The sequence below is a fragment of the Zonotrichia albicollis genome, chromosome 8, assembly GCF_047830755.1.
Source record: "Zonotrichia albicollis isolate bZonAlb1 chromosome 8, bZonAlb1.hap1, whole genome shotgun sequence".
Lineage (NCBI taxonomy): Eukaryota > Metazoa > Chordata > Aves > Passeriformes > Passerellidae > Zonotrichia > Zonotrichia albicollis.
In genome coordinates, this window is record NC_133826.1 from 15,631,617 (window position 1) to 15,645,769 (window position 14,153).

Below are 14,153 nucleotides of genomic sequence, written 5' to 3' on the forward strand. Positions count from 1 at the left end.
CATTGCTTTAATGCAGCCAGTCTACCATTCATAACTGTCAAGAACCAATTCATTGGGACTTGAGCTTATTAAGCACCCAAAGTGTGCACTGAACATATGCAGTTTTGTGCCTCGGAATGTGAATAAACACTATCCTTTCCATCCATTTAAATTGAGTCTCTGATGTTTTTAACACCATGCATTATTTTTATCTTGTTATCAGAATACTAAGCCATGAACTCCAAAGAATCCATTGTGCACAGCTTGGTGTTAGCAGGTGTCAGCAAAGCCTGGCAACCTCCTGTCTAAAAGGGCACAGGCACAGAGGGAGAGGGTGGCTTAATACACTGTACCTGCAAAAAGTTACTGTGGGCACAGAGTATGAGCTTTAGGGTTTCACACAGAAACAGGAAGGACAGGCTCATCTTATGGATACAGCACAGTAATTGGAGAAACAATAATGGACTTCTTTTCTTAAATACTGCTGTATTTGAAAGGAGAAAGATGGCCCTGGCAATTAAATGAGTAATCACAGTAGATATTTACCCTATTGAGGACAATATATCAATTCTCTTGGTCAAACATGCCAACTGTATAAATAATATAAAGAGGGAATGGGTTTTGAAAATAAAATATTACTTAACAAGTTCATTTATATTTTAATCTAACTCTGTTAATTCAATTGTCTCAAAAAGGCATATTTGAATTGCAGGCTTTTATAGCTTTTCATGTTGAATAACATGGTAATATGATTTTTCTCCATTCTGTACACATAAGGAACATTCTAAAATGTGTAGCCACAATTACACAGCAACAGTATGCATGATATTTAATGCTAGACGGGGAATAAAGCTGGTTCAAACCATTTGGTTTAAAACAATCATAAACAGCCATTTTAACATAATGATTGTAGTATAATATACTCTGCTTAAATTTTAAGAGTTGTAGTGGGGCAAAGATAACATTCTGAGCACTAGGTTAATTTAAATTAGGACTTCTGTAGAATTCGAGTTCTGACAAAATAATAATTAAATCAAGTTTGAGAGTTTTTTGTTGGGTTTTTTTTCTGTTCTGACACAAAGGACTCAGTATTTCTTGAAAAGGAAATTATTATAAAAATGTCAGCAAGAATAATTGGAGGGTCAGGAGGTTTTTTCTTGAGTGTTTGCTGATGTTGAGCCCATCCCATCAAGAATTTCAAAAGAGGAATAAAATGGCACTCTATCTTCTGGACAGCTTGATGTTTGTCTTTGCTGTCAAGCAAAAGGGGATGCAATTCCATTCATACTGAGAAGATCAGAATAATGCAGAAAATATGACAAACCAGAACAATTCACAACCAGTCAACACATTGAGGGGTCTAGAGTCCTTTCGTACATAGGGACTGACACACAGGGCCCCAATGAATCAAGGTTGTTCACTAATAACAAATGTATTTTCTTACTAGCTTCTTAAAATTATTCAAAATCATCATAGCATACCTTAACTACACTACACCTTAACCTGATGCTTTAACAGAACAGGCCTCTGCTTACACTCAGAGTGGCTGCAACAGGACTGTTCTGCACTGCCCATGGGAGCCCTTGCAGGAAAACCCCTTCCAGAACTATTGGCAGAGTCATGACAAAGAAGTATGAACATATACGTAAGTTTTTCAAAAGAACAAATGCCCTGGAAAATGAATCATCATCTCTTTCCTACAAGACTTCCAGTTCAAACTCAGGCCTTCCTTTAACATAAACACAGTGGACACATTACTCCAGGCTGTTCCATTTGTTTTGTGGTAATGTAATGCAATTACATTTAACTAGCCATGAACTGGCAAACATATACAGTGTTTGGGCTTCACCTTTAAATAAAGCTTACTGCTGCTCCAAGTTAATCAAAATCTTCTGCAAACTTGTTAACCTACTCTGTCTCAAAGCTTAAAGAAATTTCATCTCTATATCTATTTTCATGGTTACTTACAGAAGTACCTATTCTTTGGAAAGTCAAGGTGCTGTGCAACACTCCCGTGGTCTCTTTCAATGTATTACACCAAATGAAGTTAATTTTTCAGATGTGTGAAGCAATTCACCACTGTCTTACTCTTCCTGAATGTTTAATGATTACTAAGAGGTGACATCAGAAGAAACTTTTGGTAGAACCAATACTGATTCCCTTTTATTTTGCTGTGATCCCATCTACAGGAGATAAAGGTTTCATGGAATAATGGCTGGGGGTTCGCATCCAACTTTTCACATTGTTAGTGTGATGATAAACACACAGAAATACCAAAATCTAACTCTGCACCAAACTGGCATTATATCTTAGCTTCCCTCATCAGATACTCATATCCGTTCATTTATGCCGTGTATACATCTGTCCCCAAATATAGGAATGCAATGAAATGAATGAAACAAAAAATGATGGGTAGTAGTAGCAATTTCTAGTCTCCAAATTATTTAGCCATTTCTTATTCAGAGACTTAATCTTGGAGAAGTTAAATTAATCAAGGAATGCTATCAGGGAAGGGAGGAAAAGAATCTCAGTAGGCCAATCAGGGCAGCTTTGCATTTTCAAGAAGGGTCTAATAAAACTAAGGAATAAGCTGTATATTTCTGTATAACCTGTTTCTTAAAAATTATTACAATTACACAGCCTCCTAAAATGGCTGTTCCCATCTCCCAGTTAGCATCATAGAATTAAAGATTGCTTCTTCCCTGTTCTGTAATACAAATTTCTTTTTCTACACACCGGAAGATCTTGCCCTGCACTTAGTGAACATAGGGAACAATCCTATTCATAGCATTCATTTAGAACTTACAATATTCACCCCTCAGTCTTTTCTTAGCTAGGTAAATCCAGAAGTTTCAAGGGAGCTTATTGCTCTGTTTCAAAGTCCTTATCTTGACCAAAACTCAGGCAGAGTATTGAATCTCAGGTCTAATACTTCAGGGGTAATTTTTTCCCAGAGTTTAAATCTGAGGGTTCTGATCATGCATTTTGTAATTAAACCCTGGGGTCTTTTCCCCCCAGTGTTTAACAAGATCTTTAAAATTCTAAACTAAGTCTTCTGAATGCCTGCAAACTCTTCTCAACTGGTGTCAGCCAAAAATATTTTATTGATATCTGCTGCTATATCATCAGAGAGTAGAACTGGATCCATGAGACACCTTGGGGAAGTTTGTTGTGTACATCCCCAAACTGCAAAACAAAGTATTGCTATCTTTCAGTATTTTTAAACACTTACATAAATGTTGTACTTAGCTTCAAATGGGTCATGGTTTCTTGCACTACAATCTCTATGTTTTAAATATTAAAATTACATTTTAATACATGGGGGTTTTTGTTTCAATCACAGAGCAGATCACAGTTCTTTTGTGAATGAACATTAAGTGAAATGAAAGGCAAGGGATACCTCATCTGCCTTAAAAACTGATGAAAGATACAAATTAAGAGGAAAGTGAGAAAGTGAGGTCATCAACAAGCAGAATGCCAGGAAATATAATGGATAAAGCCAACTTTAAGAGCTGCCCATAAGACTGATCATAAACATGGGCAGTTAAATTTCCCACAGAATTTTCAAAGGCAGGAGGATTACACAAGCCAGGTAACAGTAGTAGTTTTGCTTTTATGTACAACCTGAACTCTCAACTCCCATATAATATGCTTGTTTACTGGAGGAAAAAAAAAATTAGTTCTTCCCTTACTCTCCCATACTTGAAAGACTAACAACACAATTAGTGTGAACAAGGTTTGATTACTTAACACTGCTAATCACACCTCAGAGCCTTGGGTTTCCACAGAGGCTGAAATACACACAGGGACTGAATCTCCTTCCTTTGTAGGATACTCTCCACAGAAGCCACCTCCTTCCCTTGCAGATCTCAGACCACATAGCCCCTGCCTTTGGCTCTGCCTATTTGTTTTTTTGACTCATGCATTCTCACTTTTCATCTATTCACAAGAAGGTGAGTTTATATTTACCAGCTCAAGGCCCACAAAAGCAGTGTGACAAATTGCAAGTAACATTTCCACATCCTTCCCCATGAAAAAGTCCTTTAAAAAAAACTTGCAATCCATAAAATATCTACCCCATTCTTTACAAGTGTATTTACTTATTCCTTAAAAAAATAGTATTCTGCCATGAAGTTAGGTATGAGAGAACATCAGGTAAGCAAAGCATAGTTAATACCAACTTTACATATGAAGAGACTTGCACACCTCTGCTTCATTAAAAAGGAGAACTACATTTGGTCACATGTGATGGGGGGAGGGAAGATTTCTCACTCAGGCAAATTCAAAGACAAATTTTTTCCAACTTCTACACAAAAAGCCCAAAGAGACCAAACTATTCATCAGTGATGGAGGAATATTTGTCTATTGCCTGTATGTATCAAAGCAGCTTTTTTTCAATAGTGCAATGAACAATAAAACTAGAATCAGTGCACACATTCAGATGAAATGGATCAGTTGGTTTCTCTGTTCCCTTGCAAAAAGGGATATTCTGCACCTCTGTTCAGGGCTTAGGTCTCATCAAGAGAATGGATGAATGCTCCAGAGCACTTGTACATGTCTCCCTCTCTGCCTTGTGCATTCAGCCTCCATGCTCAGAATCTCTGCCAGCTTAGATGAAACCTGCAATATTTTTGTAACTATTGTGTTTTGACAGTGTCAGAGTTAAGTGATGTAATACATAGGAAGCAGAGAGCCTCGTAAATTGCATTAAAAGTTAAAGTTTCGGTGCAATGGCCAAAGGTGCATGAGGTAATGTATCCACAGTTCTCAATCACAGTCTGCTTTATTATGGCCTATTTCCATCAGTCTAATCTGAAATGAATGCATTAGGTTCTGTGTTCTTTGCACAGTTGCTGCAAGCATCACTCTGCCCTTCCTCCTGATTTCCTTGGTAGTTTGGGAGCCTAAGGGAGGGGTGGATTAAATTGGAAAATATAAATAACAAATCAAAAATTAAAATTGATTGGATAAACAATTTCCCTGTTTCTTAATAAGTGATTGATTTTTTAATCAATATTCATTATTTCTCAGAACATACCAAACTGTTTATTGAATAAATGAATGGTTGGAACTACAATGACATGAAATCAAATAGGTGAACCAATTTCTTTAATAACATGGGCTGAACAGGCCACCTTATCTTACCTGGTTGAAACTAAAAGCCAGAAATTCAACACCATTGACTAGGTGATCCAAAAAAAGGATGCAATTTGTTTTCATGTTTGATACACACAGGTGTAGAGCCACATGCTGATTTGTGCGATATTTCTAAATTGCAGTTGAAAGTTACTTTCTTTTTGATACAACTTTAGTGTTCTTTCTCACCCTTCTTCATTAGTCAGCAGACTGCAAAGCTTCTGAAATAAAATTCAGATCTGAAAAATGAGATCTGTAAAACTGTTCACTGTAAAGGCTTCAGGCATGGCAAATGAATTTCTCTAATAAGTTTTTATTCACTTGTATCAGATTCAGTGGTACACATATAAACTATATGCCACATCCTTATATATACTTCAGACTATTTCAATTTTTTTTGGCATAATATAAAAAATAATCTTTTGAGGCACAGAGATTCTGATGTTCCTTTTTTCAGTTGAAGAAAAGCACTAGGGTATTAGATCACCACGAAATGTTTGCACAGTTGTTTAAAACAGAAGCAAGGATATATTCATTTGGTTCTACATAAAAAAGATAATATCATTTACATGATATTCAACCCAAAAAATTTCTTCCATGATGTGGAAATATTTAACTTTCATTTGTACTCAGAATATACATGATTCTTCTTCTAATGAAAAATTAGAAACTGTACTAATCAATTGTTAATTAATTTGTAGGATGCTCACTTTAACATCTATTTTAACTTGTCACAATTAATTTAACATATGACCAAACAGCAATATAATTTCATTGCTCCAAAGACATAAAAGTATGGAATAACCTGAGCAATGAAAGGATTTTGAAAGATTGCAGTTTCAGTTTGTACACTAATTCCATGTGTTCATTGTTGTCAAAATTAATTATACAGAAACCAAGTATCAATCTATTGTGTTATCATGTACAATAACACTAATGTAAGAAGAAGTTTCATTAAACACACTTTTGTAGATAATGATGCAAATGGTAAAGGCCTATGGTAAAACCAGAAATCTAACCTAAAATCTGAAACTTCAAATATAATTTCACTTTCAAAGTCAATCTATCTTACAGGCACTGCTTCCCAATAATAAAGAGGTAAGTTCCACTGTTAACTCTAAAAATTGGCATTTTGAAAGTACTAACTATTGAAATGAAGCTGTTTCCTCTCATAATATATAAATATTCTGCAGAAATTCAATTTCAGTCATCAACCTGTATAACATATCAGGACTATCTGACAACATGAGTCATCATCATTGACCAAAACACTTTCCCTTTATTCCAGGCATAAAATCCCAGGCACTAATGCTCTGGATTTATTCACAGAGCTTTCAGCTCCCTTAGTCTGGCATTTTGTACCATCCACTTTAATACACATCTACATAAGCTTGTTAGGGTCCTGTTTCCCTTTGGAAATTTTAAAATGTGCTATTTTTCCAGTATGAGCTTGCTTCAAATGGCTGTGACTGTCCCCTCGGTTGAGGCAACAGCTTGCCAAAGGCAGCAGCAGAGGAAGTAGAGGCAGTTTGTGTCCCAGGATCTGGCCAGGAGATGGTGGCAGAGAGCAGCTCTCCCTCAGCCCCTGCTGCGCTCACTGGAATCCTCAGAGACCCCGAGGTACCTTGGACGCCTCATCACTGCCGCACAGCAATCTCCTGACTTGTGCCATCAACTAACTTTCTATATTTTAGGATAACACAACAAGCTCAAAACATTGGTTAACATCCAGTTTGTTCAGTCAGATCTGGGCACTTGCATGAACACACTACAATACAAGCTGGATGCACTCAGCTCTCCCTCTTCTGCTGAAGAGCCAAGTTTCTTGACATCAGTTTTGGTAGTGATAAAAATCAAACATTTTCTGGAGCCATTATTGCCTAAAATGTTAATGCAGTTTACTTTTTTCAACTGTGATCGATAGCTGGAGGAAAAGTGCCCATAAATTACTAAAGGCAAATACGATTCTATTAGCACTCAGGAGATTTTGCAACATTTGCCAGTCTGTTTTACTGGAAAAAAAAATTAATTTGTTGAAAGCCTAGTTTTTTACCTGTCTTTGTCTTTCCCTGTAGAAGAGGGATATTTTTATCAGGAGTCATTTAGGAGATGCATTTCTAATGTACTATAGCTATAGGTTTCAATTAATGTTCTACCTCTCTGTCAGCTTTACATTCCATGTTTTATGAAATCATTAACTATTGTCATGTTTCTATTATGATACTATTAGGAAATAAAGAGATGTATGTAAATGGAGATGTAAAATAAATGTATGACAGTTACTAGGAGCAACATCTGTGCACTATCATACGTGTTTACACTAATTTTCTAAAGATTCTTCCATTCATTACAGAGCATTGTTACTTGCTCTGGCACAACCCTTATTTCCATGCATTTAGGGATTCAAGCAAAGAGAGGGTAAATGAGAGCCTAATCAATACCACTTTTCATTTTGCTTCTAATGTGCTGCCTTTCTCTTTCTTTTCTTCATGAACAAATCCAAAAAAGATCCTGACGTTACAGTCATAAAATGTAATTCTTCTGCAGAAACACAGACAATAATGCTCTCTGTATTCAGGCATATTGCATATTCTAATGGCATTTGGCTAAATTGAGTATGGATTTAACATCAAAGGCTTCATGAATTTTTCAAATGAGATATTAAAGTCAATATTTCAAGTGAAAGATATTTCAATTTAGTTGCATACACAACAATAAAAAACTTCTACAAGGCAGAGGTACTAGTGGCTATGGCAGTATTAGTTCATTCAGGAAATTATTAGTTTATAAGAAAATCAAACAGAAGGTTGTGATACAGCAATGACACTGAATAAATTAGACTAACAGATACACACTAACGTATTTTGTCTCTTCAAGTCTGAAGCAGAACTTGCTACTGGCATGTTCAGTCCTTCAAGCAGGGCTTCATTTGGGGATATGTTATTTATTTATTTATTTTGTGAATTCAAATAGTTCCACTTAAATTTGCATTCAGAACCTCAGAAATCTGCTTACATTCATCACTGAAATGGTTAGGCCTACTGTATGCAAGAAATGCCCCAGCTCTCTTTATTTTTTAATTTAAGTGCATTTTGCTCCATATTGTCAACGCTTATGCAATGCTGCTTCTGATTTCCCACTGAGTTACAAAACATTCAGACTACTCAGTGCTCACAAATAGTCCACTGAGCTCTGACTACTTCTATGCCCTGGCAGAGATAAAGACTTACAAACAGAATAACACAGTCTGGTCGTTCTTTGCCTTCCTATTTTGGGCATGTGGAATGTAGCAAAATGCCCATTAAATCAGGAGGATGTTGGATTATGATACCATTACCTATCCCTGAGGAACACATTTGTGTCACCTACGACCCCTGGGAGAGCTGGATGCCCCACATATATGTGCTCCTAGTGCAACTTAGGCAGCTGCACCACAGGGGCATTGTGCTGCTCTAAGGCCAAATACACCATTTGTTCACATACAAATAACAGAAGATACCAGAAACTACAAATATATACTGCAATGAATACTGATTTCACTAGTAATTCTTGTATTACTAAAAACTAATTATAATTGGGTACAAGGGGAAAGTTACACTGATTTAAAACCTTGACTATCAGGTTGTTTGGGCCAACAAATTATTACAAAGAATTCTGATCCTAAAAGCACTTCCCTGAAATTAGCATGTTGTTTGTCTCTACAATATTCAGTCAAAGTGTTTGCACTTACTGTGAGACTGCTCCAAGGGCTCACAAAGAAAAAAAGCTGGTGCTAACTAAAGGTTAAACTCCTAGGCCTGTTTCTACCATGGCTGCAGGAGTGACAGCAAATGCTGATCTGTAAATCAGGACTAAACAAAGCTAACAGCCTCGTGGGGAACTCTTGGACAGACTGGGACAGGGAATCCTTCCCCCATTTAAACACTACCTAACTTGTAGCACTGCTCTTGGGGTCCTAGACAGCTCTTTGCTCACCTCTGAGGCTCTTCTGAAGCTCTGTGTTCAAAGAACAGTAATATTTCCATGAAATGAGAAGTGTCACCATCTCAAAGGCAATCAATCAGGGACAAATATCTTCAGAAACAGTACTCTCATAAAAAGTATTTCTTGTGGTAACAAAGGTAAGGCAGAAGCCTTGTATAGATAATAAGATCCAGTAATAACCAGAATTGTATTTTCAAAATTGCCTCTGGGGCTGGGGAATATGGTTTCCTTTTCTTCTCTTTTGATTTCTGGACATCTCTGAGATTGTTCTGAAAACTACAATTCATGCTTAGTGAGGCGGTAGTACATCCAAAAACTTCCAGTTTAAATTATTGAAATTTTGCTTTTTCATTACATAAAATGAGGCAGTTAAGAGGAAAGATTCCCCCATTATGTCCACTCTGTCTGATAATAATGCTTAAGGAATGATCCTCTGAATTGAATAATTTCCCATTTTCCTTGTTGATTTTAGGGATGCAGATAAAGTTAAGAGTACATCTCTTGCAAGATCTGCGTCAAAATGAGAGTTCAAATCCTTCTTTAGAGCACTGCTAAATAAGCAAAGAATATTTGGAGTTCAGATCAGAAGAGGAGAACAAACTGTAGGATTTAGTCTTGGACAACCAAATGCTATACCAAAATCAAAATCATTCACATATCATGCTGTATGTACCTTTTGTGTTTAATGTAAGGTTTTATTGAAAACATATGAGTAGATTAACCATAGAAATAAACTGAAGAAATTGTGTTACCTAAAATATGCTTTTGACTCTTTATTAACTGGTGATAATCTGCACTGATTTGCATTGCAATTCCATTGCAGATGCTGCTGACATTAATACTTATGACAAGGAAACAACAGAAAAAGCTGATTTAAACAGGTATTTCACATTAACTCAACAACATATATTGTTGTGGTGTGTTGCAATATCCTGTTTTACCTTCTCCCTTCCCCCTCGCCCCTCGCTGAGTGTGCCCTGTCAATCAGGCTAACATACCAGCAAGGCGTCGTGTGATAGGTGACCCTAGTACCTGGAGACCCTGCCCCTTCACCTGGTTGGTGACTCACCTGTCCCCTCCCCTTCCCCTGTCCTGAGCTTAAAATGTGAATGAGACCATGCGGCCTTTATTCTGTTATCAGCAGTAGCCCAGTGCAGACATATCTGTGCTCATGGAATAAACATCTGGCTACCTTCTAGCAGAATCCGCTCCCTTCTTTTCTTCACCATCGCCAGAAGCTCTCCCCTGAGGAGAACGGAGTCCTGTCTTGTGCCCCGCTGCACTCTGCCGCCAGCCAAGGTATCTTTGAGGTAAAACACCGCAGAGCTGCCTGTGGCCCAGCAGCGAAGGTCAGAACTGGCCTGGGCACCATCTAACTGGTTATATTGGGATACTTATTCCAATAATATACAGTGCATAACATCTTCCATGGGGATTTTAAGTACTCAACTTAATTCTTTGCAATTTCATTATTGTTAAAAATAAGGAGTAATGAAAGTCCAGTTGAGAGTCACTTGGTTTTCTATAATTTCTAAATTTTTCTGATTTGCTCTTGAACTTTCCTTCTTGATGGAGTCTAAAGGAACTGTAATTATGTAGTTTGACTGAAACTCATGGCATGGGAAGGGACGGTTACATTTTTTGGATCTACCATTACTACAGCAGGAGCAAGCACAGCTGCTTTCAGACTTGTTCATACATTCTGTAGGGGATGAAAGCCTTGGAAAAGGTGGTACTTGTGTGAATTTCCTCCCCCTCCATACAACAAATGGAGCTGGCAGTCCACCAAAACTCCCAACTTAACACTCCTGCACTGTCTGGCAGAAGAAAGTGTGGCACTTGATTAAGGGGAAAAATAGTGCTTTTGGGGCACTGCACAGAATCATCTTCAACACAGAGGAAGAACCATGAAGGACAGAAAGGTGGGGAATGTGTGTCTGACTAGGCAAAGCAATGATCCCACTGTAAAGCTTTTTCTTTCTGTTTGTTATAGGCCAGGTCTACAGCATTAGCTCTCCATCTAGGTAGAAGTAAGATACACCAGGACTCTCCACAGATTCTTTAGTCTATATCTGGGAAATGCATTTGTTATGAAGTGTTAGGTGGTTCATAGTGCCTGTGATAGTCCTCCAAGATAGGGTGGATTTTACATGTTTTTACAGAGTGACAAAGCAGGAAATACCTTAAAAAAACACAGTATTAGTCAGTAGAAATCAAAATAAGAAGCTCCATATAGGTCATCTGAAAAGCCTAAAAAGCAATCAAAAACCAAACTGTTACCAGGCACACAAGAATAGGAACAACCTCAGTGCAAAGAAAAATAAACAAACTCCTCTAGTAACGTCAACTACACAGATGATTGCTCCATCAACTCAGTCCATATTTTGAAAGCCACACAAGACCAATGAAGGTAACAGAACTTACCCAACTTCTGTAGTTCAGCAATGAGCTCTGTGTGTTTGTCAGTCCAGCTCCCTGGAAAAAAAAAGTGTTACATGTCAGGAATGAGTCCAGCAATTATCTTCTAACACAGGAGCAATGCCAGCAACATTCTGGTAATGGCAGCATTAATGCTAAAAGTTTACATTTTCAAAAGTGAAAACATTCACAGACACAATCTGGATATTTTAACTGTCACAGGCCTCAGCAATCTGATATTGCTTAGCCTTGTGGCCAAGGCATTAAGACACTGGTATCTATCTGCCACAGAGAACATATCTTCTCAGTACCTCCCTTAGAAACTTAATAATTTATCCACCAAAATTAGAAAAATAAAAACAAAAGCCATGTCAATATAAACAAATAAGAAACAAATTAAAAATTTACTTATTTTGCTAAAAATAGATAATGAAAATATTTTCTACTTCATGGTAAGATCAGAAAACAACATAAAGCTGTAAAGTTCTACAGTAATTCAAATTCATTGAAGTCATTATAAATCCCAAAATATAGAAAATAACTTAAATGATTGACCAAGTAAATGAATTAAAGTTACCTGTCAAAACAAAGCAAAACAAAACAACAAAAAAAGGGCAACAAGTACATGCCCACATAAAAAGGACAAAGCATCTACTATATGAGTGTAATCAAATTCAGGTTTGTACCAGAAATATAAATAGTACAGATTGGAAAAATACTTGAATAATGAAGCATTTCATGCAATTCCAAGGAAAATTAGATGAATGACTGAAAAGGATGGAAGTGTACACAATTTATTATATAGAACATGGTAACACTTGGCTAAAAGAAGTGTGGAGTTCCTCACTTTAATGAGCACAGTCTTTGCTCACAAATTAAAAATAAACAAATAAAAAAGATATGAGTATGATCTCACTTATTGGCAGTTGATCAAACTGCAATTTTCCCCAAGAGCTGGGAAGCCACTGCCTTATAACACATCAAGAACTCCTGCATATTGAACTGATCTGTGTACAGACTGACTCCTTTTCTGTCTACAGCAATTGTTTTTCCTATCAAAAATTTGGGTTTATGGAAATGACAACTTAATGGTTAACTGGAAACATAGCAGGACGTTAAAGTTGAATCATGCTCACTTGACTTCAGTGTCTCATTGTACCCCCACTGAATAAAAGTATTTTATAAAAAAGTTTCCTTTCACTGAGTGTTGTACAGCTGGTCCAATCTCAGTGCAATGCTGCTGATGTTAGTAGCAAACTTGAATAGCTACATACAACAGTTTAAATCTCTAACATACATATATTACTATAACTGAACCCAGCACTTTTCATTAATCCTACAATGGCATGCTGCTTCATTTACAGCCAGCTGGTTAAAATACAGATATATTGTCCTGAACATCACAGAAATCACGGCACCCAGCCATTGTTTCCAAATAGTGTTTTCTCAGCCTTGTCTCACTCCTCAGCTACATATTGCAGATTACAAAAATTAATAAAGATTCCAGCAAAGAAATGGACAACAAAGGATCCTAATAAGACATTGAAAGGCATAAATTTTCTGTTACAACAAGGATAAAACTTCAGGTAGAGAAGGCCTACTTCAGTGTCCTCTACCCTATTACTGCAGCATTTCAAACATAATCAAAGAAACTAATTTGAGTTTTTGATAAGGAAAACCTGAAAATAGCTTGATAAGCTATAGATGGAAACATGTAGCTTTAAATTTTTATTTACATGAGTCCAAACACCTAAGAATGCTTGGAAAACAGGCATATCTACACTGAAAACAAAGTTATTTTAGAGTGGGTCAACAATCTACCTCTCAAGTCACTTACCATCCAAGTCTGTGTTAATCTCACATGACTCTTACTGAAAGAGAATAGGTAAGACCCCCAAGTACAGCTTCATATCTGACCTATGTCTCTAAACATATCATTTACTCAGGGATTGTATCTCAATTCAAATGTGTAATTTTGGAGTATTTTTCAGAAGGGACACAATGGATGTATCACTAAGCTTCTAATTCTATAAATAAGGCCAAAGTCTAAAGTACCATAAGGAGTCTTGCACACCATTAGACAGGATTAGTGATTATTTCTCTAATACTCATTGTCTACCAGTGCATATATACTGCTAATATTTATTATAAGTTACATGTTTATAATTATAATTTATGTACACATTTCCACAAATTTTCTTGGAGAATGGCATTTTGCTGTGAACTGAATGCAGAACAAGGAACCAAGAGCTTCTCTGTCCTGACCTTCACTCCAGTAACAGGATCTTGAGTTTGCAGCCTTCAGCAAAAAACTTCTGGCATTTGTAAAATGAAGATATAAACACCTGCTTGGTTACCTAGAAAAGAATACTGGAAAACTAGTTGGCCTTCACAACCAAAAGCCAAGTCTGAAAAACTCACAGTGAATTTGGCAAGGAAATATTGCACAGTGCACTGCAATCCCAGCGTTGCTTTGGCACCTTATGGCATTTTTCCTGCATGATTTCCAGGCTGAGTTTAAGTTTGTTTGACTTCCATGGGCAGACAGTTATGGCTGCTAAGCTACAATCACAGAATTTGTCTCTCTGACTTCAGGAGGATTAATTAGATGCCCAAAGGTAAGGAATTAACCAAAT

The 14,153-nt window shown here is 36.9% G+C and overlaps 1 non-coding gene across 50 annotated transcripts in view; it reads right to left on the bottom strand.

Annotated features, from left to right (window-relative positions):
- The window catches only part of LOC141729846 (uncharacterized), a 485,161-nt gene that overhangs the window by 327,671 nt on the left and 143,337 nt on the right, over window positions 1-14,153 (bottom strand). For all 50 annotated transcript variants that reach the window (XR_012581340.1, XR_012581341.1, XR_012581313.1 and 47 more), the window contains one exon: window positions 11,524-11,574. This is a non-coding gene — a transcript (uncharacterized LOC141729846). The remainder of the gene's footprint in view (window positions 1-11,523; window positions 11,575-14,153) is intronic.